General features: G+C 43.9%; 1 protein-coding gene across 1 annotated transcript in view; it reads right to left on the minus strand.

Annotated features, from left to right (window-relative positions):
- LOC135908433 (frequenin-1-like) overlaps nt 1-9,690 on the minus strand; it is an 803,832-nt gene that overhangs the window by 575,431 nt on the left and 218,711 nt on the right. The window lies entirely within an intron of this gene.

Consider the following 9,690-nt stretch of genomic DNA (forward strand, 5'->3'; position numbering starts at 1 on the left):
GCCTGAGACATGACTCCGGCTTGTGGTTTTACTTCGTAGCGGCTGACATTGGCTACAGAGCTTTAGGAGCTGGCATAGGGCGGCGGACATAGGACAGTACCGGTTCCTGCGCGTGCAAGTAAGCAATCCCCTTGTCAACTTTTGCGTCCGGCCAAACATTTCCGTTTCGTGCGCACGGCCTTCGCTGCGTACGCACGACCTCGCGCGCGCTGCATGCGTACGTGGCTGGTTGCGGATGCCCAACTCAAACGGCCTATTAACTACGCCGAGCTTTTTTTTCTCTAATTCAGCGTGCAGACGTAGTGTAACGTAGACCGCCGAGCACGACAGCTGTCGCGAGCGGCTGGACTCCGCACTGAAACTTCTGCTTGAAACTTTTCAGGCAGAAGTGTTTGGTGCCTCAGTAACAAAGACGTGTAAGCTGCTGGTTCTTCTAAGTGAAGTAGAGAATATAAAAAACTGGTGGAAATTTAAGCGTGGACGCAGGCATTGTCAATCCAGTGCGCTTGGGTTTTCCTGAAAACAAGAATTAACATTAAGTAGGCTTTTCACTGATGAAGAGTAGAAGGAAAGACGAGAAATAAATGCATTAAAAATGAGAAAGAAAACCTTATCTCCGGCGCTAGTTATTATTTTTCTGCAAGGCATATTTTATCAATCATAATAATCGATTTATTATCATCATTCGCTAAAACTTATTGGAGATCTTTTTTTTTTCTTTTATTGAGGTGTCTTATATTTCATTACTCTTTTATCTATCCCATTTTTCTTCAATAAGTGCATTCCTATTGATTGTTCTTAATTCCTATTCCTTTTCAATCTTAACCAGCCGTTACCTCTTCATATTATTCAGCTTCTTTAGGCTTTTTCTTCACCTTTCTGCATTTTTTGCTTCTTTCTTAACAGCCAAAATCCTATCTCGTGTTATTCCCTGTTTTTTGTAAAACAAATAAATATCAGGTAATGTCTTAGCTGACAAAATCTGCAAGCAGTCTTCATGCATGCCATACTGCACTGAATAGAACTAACAATTAGGACATATACGAAGAAATAAAACACACTATAACACTCCCAAGGTGATGCGTGTTTCTGATTGTGCTTTCTTCGTGTATGTCTTGGAAGAACTACGCCCCGCAAATTTGTATACATGACCAAGAAGTAACCAACCTTACACGCAACCAGTTAAATAATATTCACGCGGAAACGAGAGTTGTCCATCCGGTGCCATTAGCTTTCCCAGGTAAATTTGTTACTTTTGCTTCTTTATTACAGGGCGTCTATCTACTGTTATTTTTAGTGGTGCCGTTCAAACGAATCCACTTCTGCTTGGCCTAGAGTGTCGCCTTAGTATACTCAAATAATTAAGATGGCCAAAACCGGAGTGCGCCTTGAAAGAGAGAGAGTCCGGTGCTGTCAAAAATTTGCCCAGGAAGATTTCACTGTGCATAATCACAGAATGATTAACCCATTTGAATACTGCATATGTACGATTTGAGAGCGCGCAAGGAGCATTTCTTTGCTAAAATTGGAGCGCAGCGTAAAAGAGAGAAAGCAAAGGAAAACAGCAAAAGAACACAACCAGTGCAGTCAAAAAATTGCTGTGAGAGAATTCACTGTGGATATCGGCACATTTGGGTCCAATAGGCCATATCAGCATTGAATTTGTAAAATTGGAGTGAAAAAGGAAAGAATTTGCCGATGTTGAGAAGCCCCTTATAGAATACCGTTGTGCTGTCGAAACATGTTGTGCAACAATTCACCATGGTTATCTTCACAACGTTCATACATCGTGTCAACTCTACGTATGACTCTCGCGTGGCTTTTTTTTTGTCAACGCCGGAATGTTCACTGGTTTAAAAAGAAAGAAAAAATCAAAAGCGCTGTCAGAATTTTTTTTGTGCAATAATTTGTTGTTATTAGCCGCACGGTGCTCAAACGTAACATCAAAGCGGTATCTTAGTCATTTGTGCGCCCAAATATTTTACACGCGATTGCAATGTCTGCCAGCAAAAAGCAGTGGCGCGCTGACCGTGATGATGATGGTGATGATTTATTGGCATCCTTATTGAAATGCGGCGGTGACAAATAGCCACCTAGTCTGCTTGAGTTGATCAGGTATGCTATACATGCTTTTCATTATAGAATTTTTGTATACATCTCTTTAATCTTTTCTTTCTTCCTCAAAACTTCTCTATCTACCTTGCACCGCTCGACGCATAGATGGATTGATGCTATGAGCGTCCCCATGCAACGGGTCGGTGTGTTGCGCCACCAAGCTCTTCTTATTATATTGCCTAATGTCTTACCTATAATAAAAAAATGAAAAGAAAAAAGTACACGAAGACTTCCCCATCACCAAATTTTCTCAACTCCTATTGGGAACTTTGTTTTGGTACACCTCCGTTGTTTATTGTTTTCCTACTTTTGTTCCACCAATATTCCAATCGCCTCTTGTTGTTCTTTGTTGCGGACATATTTACATTCCCCCTCCTCTCGCTGAACACAAGGGCTTCAAGGCGACCAGAAGGGTCTAAGCGAAACACAGGGCAGATATCTTCACATTCTAATAAAAATTCTCCATCGTTTCCCTACCTTAACCGCAGCAAGCACATGCTTCTTCTTCATTGTTGTATCTCGCTTTATAAGTGCGTTTTCTAAGGCGTCCTGATCTCGCTTCGAAAAACAATCTGCGTAATTCCATTTCAGTTATCATAACAGGCTTCTTTCCTCATTTCATTCTTTCCTTCTCAGTAGTTACTCATAGCAAGTTTCTTTTCCACTGCCGCCAACCATGAGCACATACCATCCTCTTTGACTTTCCACTTGACGTTCTCTGTTGCCATGTTTCTCACCGTACCGGTCGCATACTTGCTAGTAAGCTTCCTAGTTCGGTTCCTTCGCTGTGAATCGATGTTTCTTCTGTACAAATATCTGAACACTCTCCTAGCCCATTTACTTTCGTCCGTATTCTTAAGTAGTTCTTCATAATCAGTTTTACTCTGAGCTTCCTTCACTTCAAACCTTCTCCAGCCCATATCGCCCTGCACAGCTTCATTTGTAGTCTTGCCGTGAGCACCCATTACAGTGGCAGTCCCACTGATCTTTGGTTGCCATCCAGTCCTGATTGTACCCATGACATCAAGCTAAGAACCTCATTTACAAATGTAATTCTTGTAAGCGTTACACCTTTCCACATACCCACGAGCACCTCGTGCCTATTGTATCCCCATGGCGCTCTGTGTTTCACTAAAACCGCATTTCTCAACTTTCCTCTCTTATTGTTTTTGCCCTGTGTTTTCATATGTCTGTTGCCTTCGTTTATCGATATACGAAAGTACTTATATTCTAATACCTGAGGTATTTCCTGGCCCTGTATTGACACTGTATTCACTGTTATCATTGAATGCCATAACATCTGATTTCTCGACGTTAAATTTCACCCCGAAACTACTACAGATATTAACCGCATGTTGCATATCACCTAAATTTTTAGCTAGCAGCACAATGTCGTCCACATAAAACAAACCTGGAAGCTGCTGCTCTACTGCTGTACCCCCTGTTTGTATGAGAAATTAATTCCGAGATTACTTTAGCGCCCTTTCCATCCTCTCCATGTACCTCATAAACAGCAGTAGGGATAGAGGGTGCATTCATATCGCAGTCCCTTGTTGATATGAACTTTCTCCTCCCTATTTATTCCTTCCCATTCAACGCAAACGGTATAGTCAAATTAAAACTGTCTCAAAAGCTATATACTGTCGTCGCCTATGCCTTCCCCTTCCAGAAACACGTTGCAGTTTCCGCTTTTATAGGCTCCAGTAATGTCTAAAAAAGCCATATACAGCCGTCTCCTTTCTTCTCTAGATATTTCAATACACTGAGTAAGGGCAAACATGTTACCATCCCGACACCTACCATATTGAAGTTCTCCCACTATGGTATTAATCTCTCCCCAGCTTCAACTTAAGCGCCTGCGTTGCTCAGCTTTGCAGAGGACCTTAATAGGGAAAGTGTAATTGTGGGACTGAAGATTAATATGCAGAAGACAAAGATAATGTTAAATAACCTGGCAAAGCAACAAGATTTCAAGATAGCAGGTCAGCCTCTAGAGTCTGTGGAGGAGTACGTTTGCCTAGGTCAACTAACCACAGAGAACCCGGACCACGAGAAGAAAATTCACAGAAGAATAAAATCGCATACGGCAGACATCATGAGCTCCTGAATAGGAGCGTACCGTTATCATTGAAAAGTAAAGCATACAATCGGTGCATTTTAGCGGTGCTGACATAGGGCGCAGAGACTTGGAGACTGACAAAGAAGCTTGAGAACAAGTTAAGGACCTCGCAAAGAACGATGGAACGAAGAATACTAGACATAACTTTAAGAGACAGAAAGAGAGCAGTTTGGATCAGAGAGCAACTGGGCATAGTCGATATTCTAATAGACACTAGGAGAAAAAATTGCGCTGGGCAGGTCATGTAATGCGCAGACTAGATAACCGTTGGACTATTAGGGTAACAGAATGGGTACCAAGAGAAGGGAAGCGCAGTAGAGGACGGCAGAAGACGAGATGCAGTGACGAAATTAGGAAATTTGCTGGTGCTATTTGGAGTCGGTTGGCGCACGACAAGAAATACACAAATACACGTTGAAATACACAAGCCAGGATGACAGCAATGACGAAGGTACGTTTAAGTATGTACCGCTTCTATTAGTAGAAACGAAACACGTGCATGCCCCCCACCAACCTAAATCTAACAAACACACTTCCCACTCAAGTAATCATAATGGTGGCGGGCTGATACAAGCGGAACTCTCATTTACAAGGTACAATGCCTCCGTGAGTTCCCTCGACTTCGACTTCGTCCCTTGCGCTATGAATCTTCACCAACTTAATCCTAATTGGAACTATGAATCTTAACCAACTTACCAACCACTCTGCTCTTATAAAGAAGGATTGTTCATCTCTCCTCCCACCACCCTCTCCCATTGTGGCGGCTGCAGACGAGGGCTCCTGCATCGCTACATATGTACTGGTTAACGGCTATGACATCTAATGAAATGCGCAATGAAACAACAAACGCTACCTAAATTTTCCCACGGCAACTAATATACGCCTTGAAGTACATCAGTGCTTTAGTAAAGCGAATGGATTTGCGAGCTATATCGGCTACTTAATTTCATTGACCATCGATGTTTATGGTATCTCCGCAATTTTTAAGTTTTCGCCCCCCCCCCCTCATCTCCTGCCTCCTGTGCCCCCACCCTTTTTTTCCGTATCGGGTGTTTGTTTATAGCCCCTTTCGTAGGCGGAACCCCAAGATAGTGGAGAGTAAAATGTGAGCCGATCCGGAAGGTAGCGCTGCCTCAAAATGTGGGCCTTCGCTTGGGTGCGTGCCATTTAATAATGTTGTTCGATTCCGAAGACTGCAGTAAAATAATTTAGGCAGTCCAACACTGCTCCTACTTCCCTGACGTGAGGTGAGACGCGATAGAGTACCGTGCATAATGTTTTTCATCTTATTCTCGCCACCGTTTCGCTCAGAAAGACATTGTTTTTGGTCGATCTCAACTTGAGACTGAATCGCCTTCCAAGATTCTTTGTTCATGGTTGGTTTTGTACGTGATATGGATGAATGAGATCCAGGATAAAATGCAGAGATTGCGGCACCTCGGCCCGGGATCAATATGTATTGGAGTATAGGCAGACTGCTCCAGAAGGTGGAGCTTCTGTTTGCACAATTCGTCACCGTCATTTTTTTTATTCATTAAAGCGTGTTTCAACGCTAAAACACACATTAGGCAAGAAAGCCTTCTTCAGAGGTAAAAGATAGCGAGCACGTTAGGCGTACAGTCGAAGAATGGTGCGTAAAACATAGTGATGCTCAGTAAAAATATTCAGGTAGTACTCAGACACGGTGGCTACCATATTATGCGAATAGCTGGAATTGGTCGTTCATGAGGCGCGTACTGCACCGGGCCTCCACTTCTGTGCTTCTCTCTGCATATGCTGGGCCATCTAGCGGTGCCGTCGCGAACTCATCTTGAAGTCCCTTAAGTAGCCACTGGAATCGTGTAGCCTCCGAGATCTCGCACTTCCCGGGAGAAGTGCAAGAGAGGAGCAGTTATCCTGGGAAGTCCGGGCATGGCCTCCGAGATGCGTGGCACACCGGTGGTGCAAACACTGAGAAATAATCCTTCTTTCGACGCGGGTATTCGTGGTGCAGCCGGCTGCAGCGTCGGTTTGATGTTCTTGAGAATACGGAGTGATACATGTTCAATTACGCCCAGAATCGGAGAAATTTCATATTTTTCGCTTTTAAAGAGGGCCAAGAACGAAATTAGGCCCACATTTTAAAACGCCCCTACCTTCACGATGGCCCACATATTTGGCCTGCACCACCTCCACGGTCAGCTAACATTTTATAGCGAAGCTGTCTACGGCTAGGGTTCCGTGGGTTTTTCCTGTCCGTAAAGAAATGTGCGTGTGCAAAAGCTCAGCTCACGGATATGATAAAAAATGGCTTTATTCTATGCAAAAGCTTCTACGTCTCATGACTTGGATATGCATATTAAGTACAGAATCGCTAGCGTTCCGTGTATTTGTCGTGTCCGTCAACAAATGTCTGTGGGCAAAAACTATCGTCATCAATGGCTCGCGCCACTGCTCGCGCGTTTGTCGTTGTCTTGTACCGCAGCTGGCTCGTTGGCGCCCTTCGGCGTAACTGCGCTAACGCGCTCGCGCCTCTGCTCGCGCGTTCGTCGTCGACCTCGTCGTCTTCTTCCACAGCTTCCTCCGATGCCACTCATCAAGCTAGCATTCCCATTCTGCCCCTCCCGGTGCGAAGGCACAGACGTCACTGGCCTAGTGCCAGTCGGTGCGGTGCTTTAGGTCTCAAATGCTTTGCCCCAATATATGGTGAAATGAAAACTCGAATGTATATGAGTATCTGTCAAATAAATATATGTGTGCACCTTACGTCAGGATGACCACCGATCAAGACAATAAATGTGTTCATACCTTTATTCAAAATGCCGGGTCACCTTTTTGTCGTGTTCTACACAGCTTCGCTGGTCATCGACCTTCAGAGAGTGGAATGGCTCATCATTTTTTCACTTGCTTACGTGGAGTCAGTTTGAGGTTACGGAGTTGACCTTGCTGTTGTTTTGTGGCCCAGTTTAGGTTACTACAGCAAAGCGCAGGACGAGTGCGCACGCTGCTGTCTCAGCCAATAACCAGGAACGAAGCACGCAGGTGGGTACCGCGAAGAGGGGACGCCGGAAACACTCACGCGTGGAGAGAAAACGAATTAGTGGCTGCGCCGTAGAAAAGGCCCTTGATCTGCACCCTCGCTCACACCAAAGGGTAGTCGGCCCGAGCAGAAGGGGAGCTTCGTGCATGGACCCGGACAGACGCCTCGGCATTTGAATAAAGCGTCACTTTATTGGACAACGGCTCTTCCTTCGCGCTGCCACCGTGCACTCGAATCATCGAGGGGCGCCGACTTCGGACCTTCAACACCTTCCCTCCTTTACTAGTGTTGAAGCTACCAGAGGACAAAGGGAAAGGAAATTAACTCGTGGGTATGAGCCATCGCTTAAGAGGGCATAAACCATTCATTGTCTTACGTGATGGACAAATTTCTCGTTGGGCAAGCATATAAATTTTTCGTGTTCCTCAAGAAATATGCGTCCACAAAAACTCAGCTCCCGAATTGGGTACAACATCGCTTCCTTCTACGCAAAAGCTTATACCTCTCATCACTTGGATATGTATATTAAGTATATTAGTTATCAATAGGCAGTATTTTCAATATCAGTAGACGCTGAGGTAGATAATATTTTGTTTTTTCTTGCTTACGGGGCTATGAGCCATGGGTGAAGGGGGTACGAGACATTCAATGTCTTACGTGACGGCCAAAGTTCTCGTTGGGTAGGCGTAGAAATGTTTACGCACTTAATAACACAGGTGATGCGAGAATGTGTGTGCGTACCGATCGTCACGATAACCACTGAACAGTACAACAAACGTGTTCTTCCCTTTGTTCCAAATTCCGTGTTACCTATGTGTCGTGGGCTAAACAGCTTCGCTGGTCTTCCACCTCAACAGAGTGGAATGACTCAGGATTTTTTAGACTGAGCAATCTTTGGGATTTGTCAATATTTCTTTTTAGATAGTTGTATAGCTGAAAGAAAACTCAGCTGACAATGCCAAGGATGCTATTCGCATTAAAATTGAACCTCTAATTTTGTTTTATTTGTGTGTTTCTTTTTTTTTCAACATCCGTAAGTTTAACATCTGTAAGTTCGACCTCTATTAAGCAACATCTGTAAGTTTAAACTCAAGAGAAAAAGCACGCGAGTGATATATGAATCGTCCTAACTTCAACATGACGTGACAGGCAGCGTGTTAGAGTTAACAAACAGTCAGGGCTACTCAAAGAGATTACAGTAATCGCCATGATCAGCAATTCCTTAAGCGGCTTCACATTTATCCTTTTCGAAATAAATAAATAAATAAATAAAATGGTTGCCATCTGCATAAAACAGGTAGTGTGAACAAGTTCGTCAAGCAGCAGATGATAATTGTGTGAGGCGATGTAGTACGGCCAAATACAAATGCTTTGGCCAGCTTCCAAAGCGCATCGAAAGAAAAGCTCTCAAAACAATCATGTAACTGGCAACAACAGCAGCCGCAGAAGTGGGCGTCACTTGTATTCTAGTATTTCTGTTTCCTTTTTCGTTTCTTAGGCATGAAGTAGCCATAAGAGACTGAAACTAGCATGAGTGCCTTTTTTAGCATCATGATAGGCAAGAGAAAACAGAAGTAAATAATTGATTGACAACTTTATTTAGGGATAAACCAGCCACATAATTGATCAAGCACTTATTCAGTTGGTCATTCGGATAATTGTGATGATTGTGACACGTCAATATGTCGCGTAACAGAACCTAAAAGATGTCTCAAACCGTCTACCGCACCGCCGTTTAGGGCTCGATGGCCCCAAAGACTTGGTTTTTTTTAATGTGATCGTTATACTTTCAGCGCTACCATTAGAGAGCAGCTGGTAAGTGCCAAACAGGATTGTAATGTGTACATCTGCAAAGCTTGTAGCACGAAATTAAAATTTTGTCACTTTGAACACTTTAGTAGCCGACTCACTTGCAGCACCCAGTCTGCATTAAGCTACACGCTTATCTCCGGTTTAGCAGTGCCTCCTATTTTGAGCGCATTCTGTTGTTTTTTAATAGGTGTTCGTAGAAGGATGCACAAAGTGTAACCTTTTATTTGATATAAAGTTTATAAGCAGGGACGAGGGGCCTCGTAAAGGGTAACCCGCCTTTATGAGGCATACCTTATCCTTATTTATATAACGTTTATTTGACAGTGTGTTACTCCATCTGTCAGCGCCATTTTTAATATTGGAAACCATTTAATTTGGCATCCAGCTAATGGCGTTAGGTAGGCCCTCGGGGCGTTGCTTGAGCGGGGCGTTTTCCCTGTATTCCGTGCAGTGACTAAGCGGCCGCGCCATTGCTGTTTTTAAAACTTGCGAACTGGACCATCTGCGAAAATTCCCTACCCTATTGAAAATTTGCCCGATGCTGGGCATAGTGGAATCCATCATCCATCATCATGGTGGATTATGGTAGTGGGTGGCATGCTGGGTGACGGGTGGCATGCTGGGT

The sequence above is a fragment of the Dermacentor albipictus genome, unplaced genomic scaffold (genome assembly GCF_038994185.2).
Source record: "Dermacentor albipictus isolate Rhodes 1998 colony unplaced genomic scaffold, USDA_Dalb.pri_finalv2 scaffold_25, whole genome shotgun sequence".
NCBI lineage: Eukaryota > Metazoa > Arthropoda > Arachnida > Ixodida > Ixodidae > Dermacentor > Dermacentor albipictus.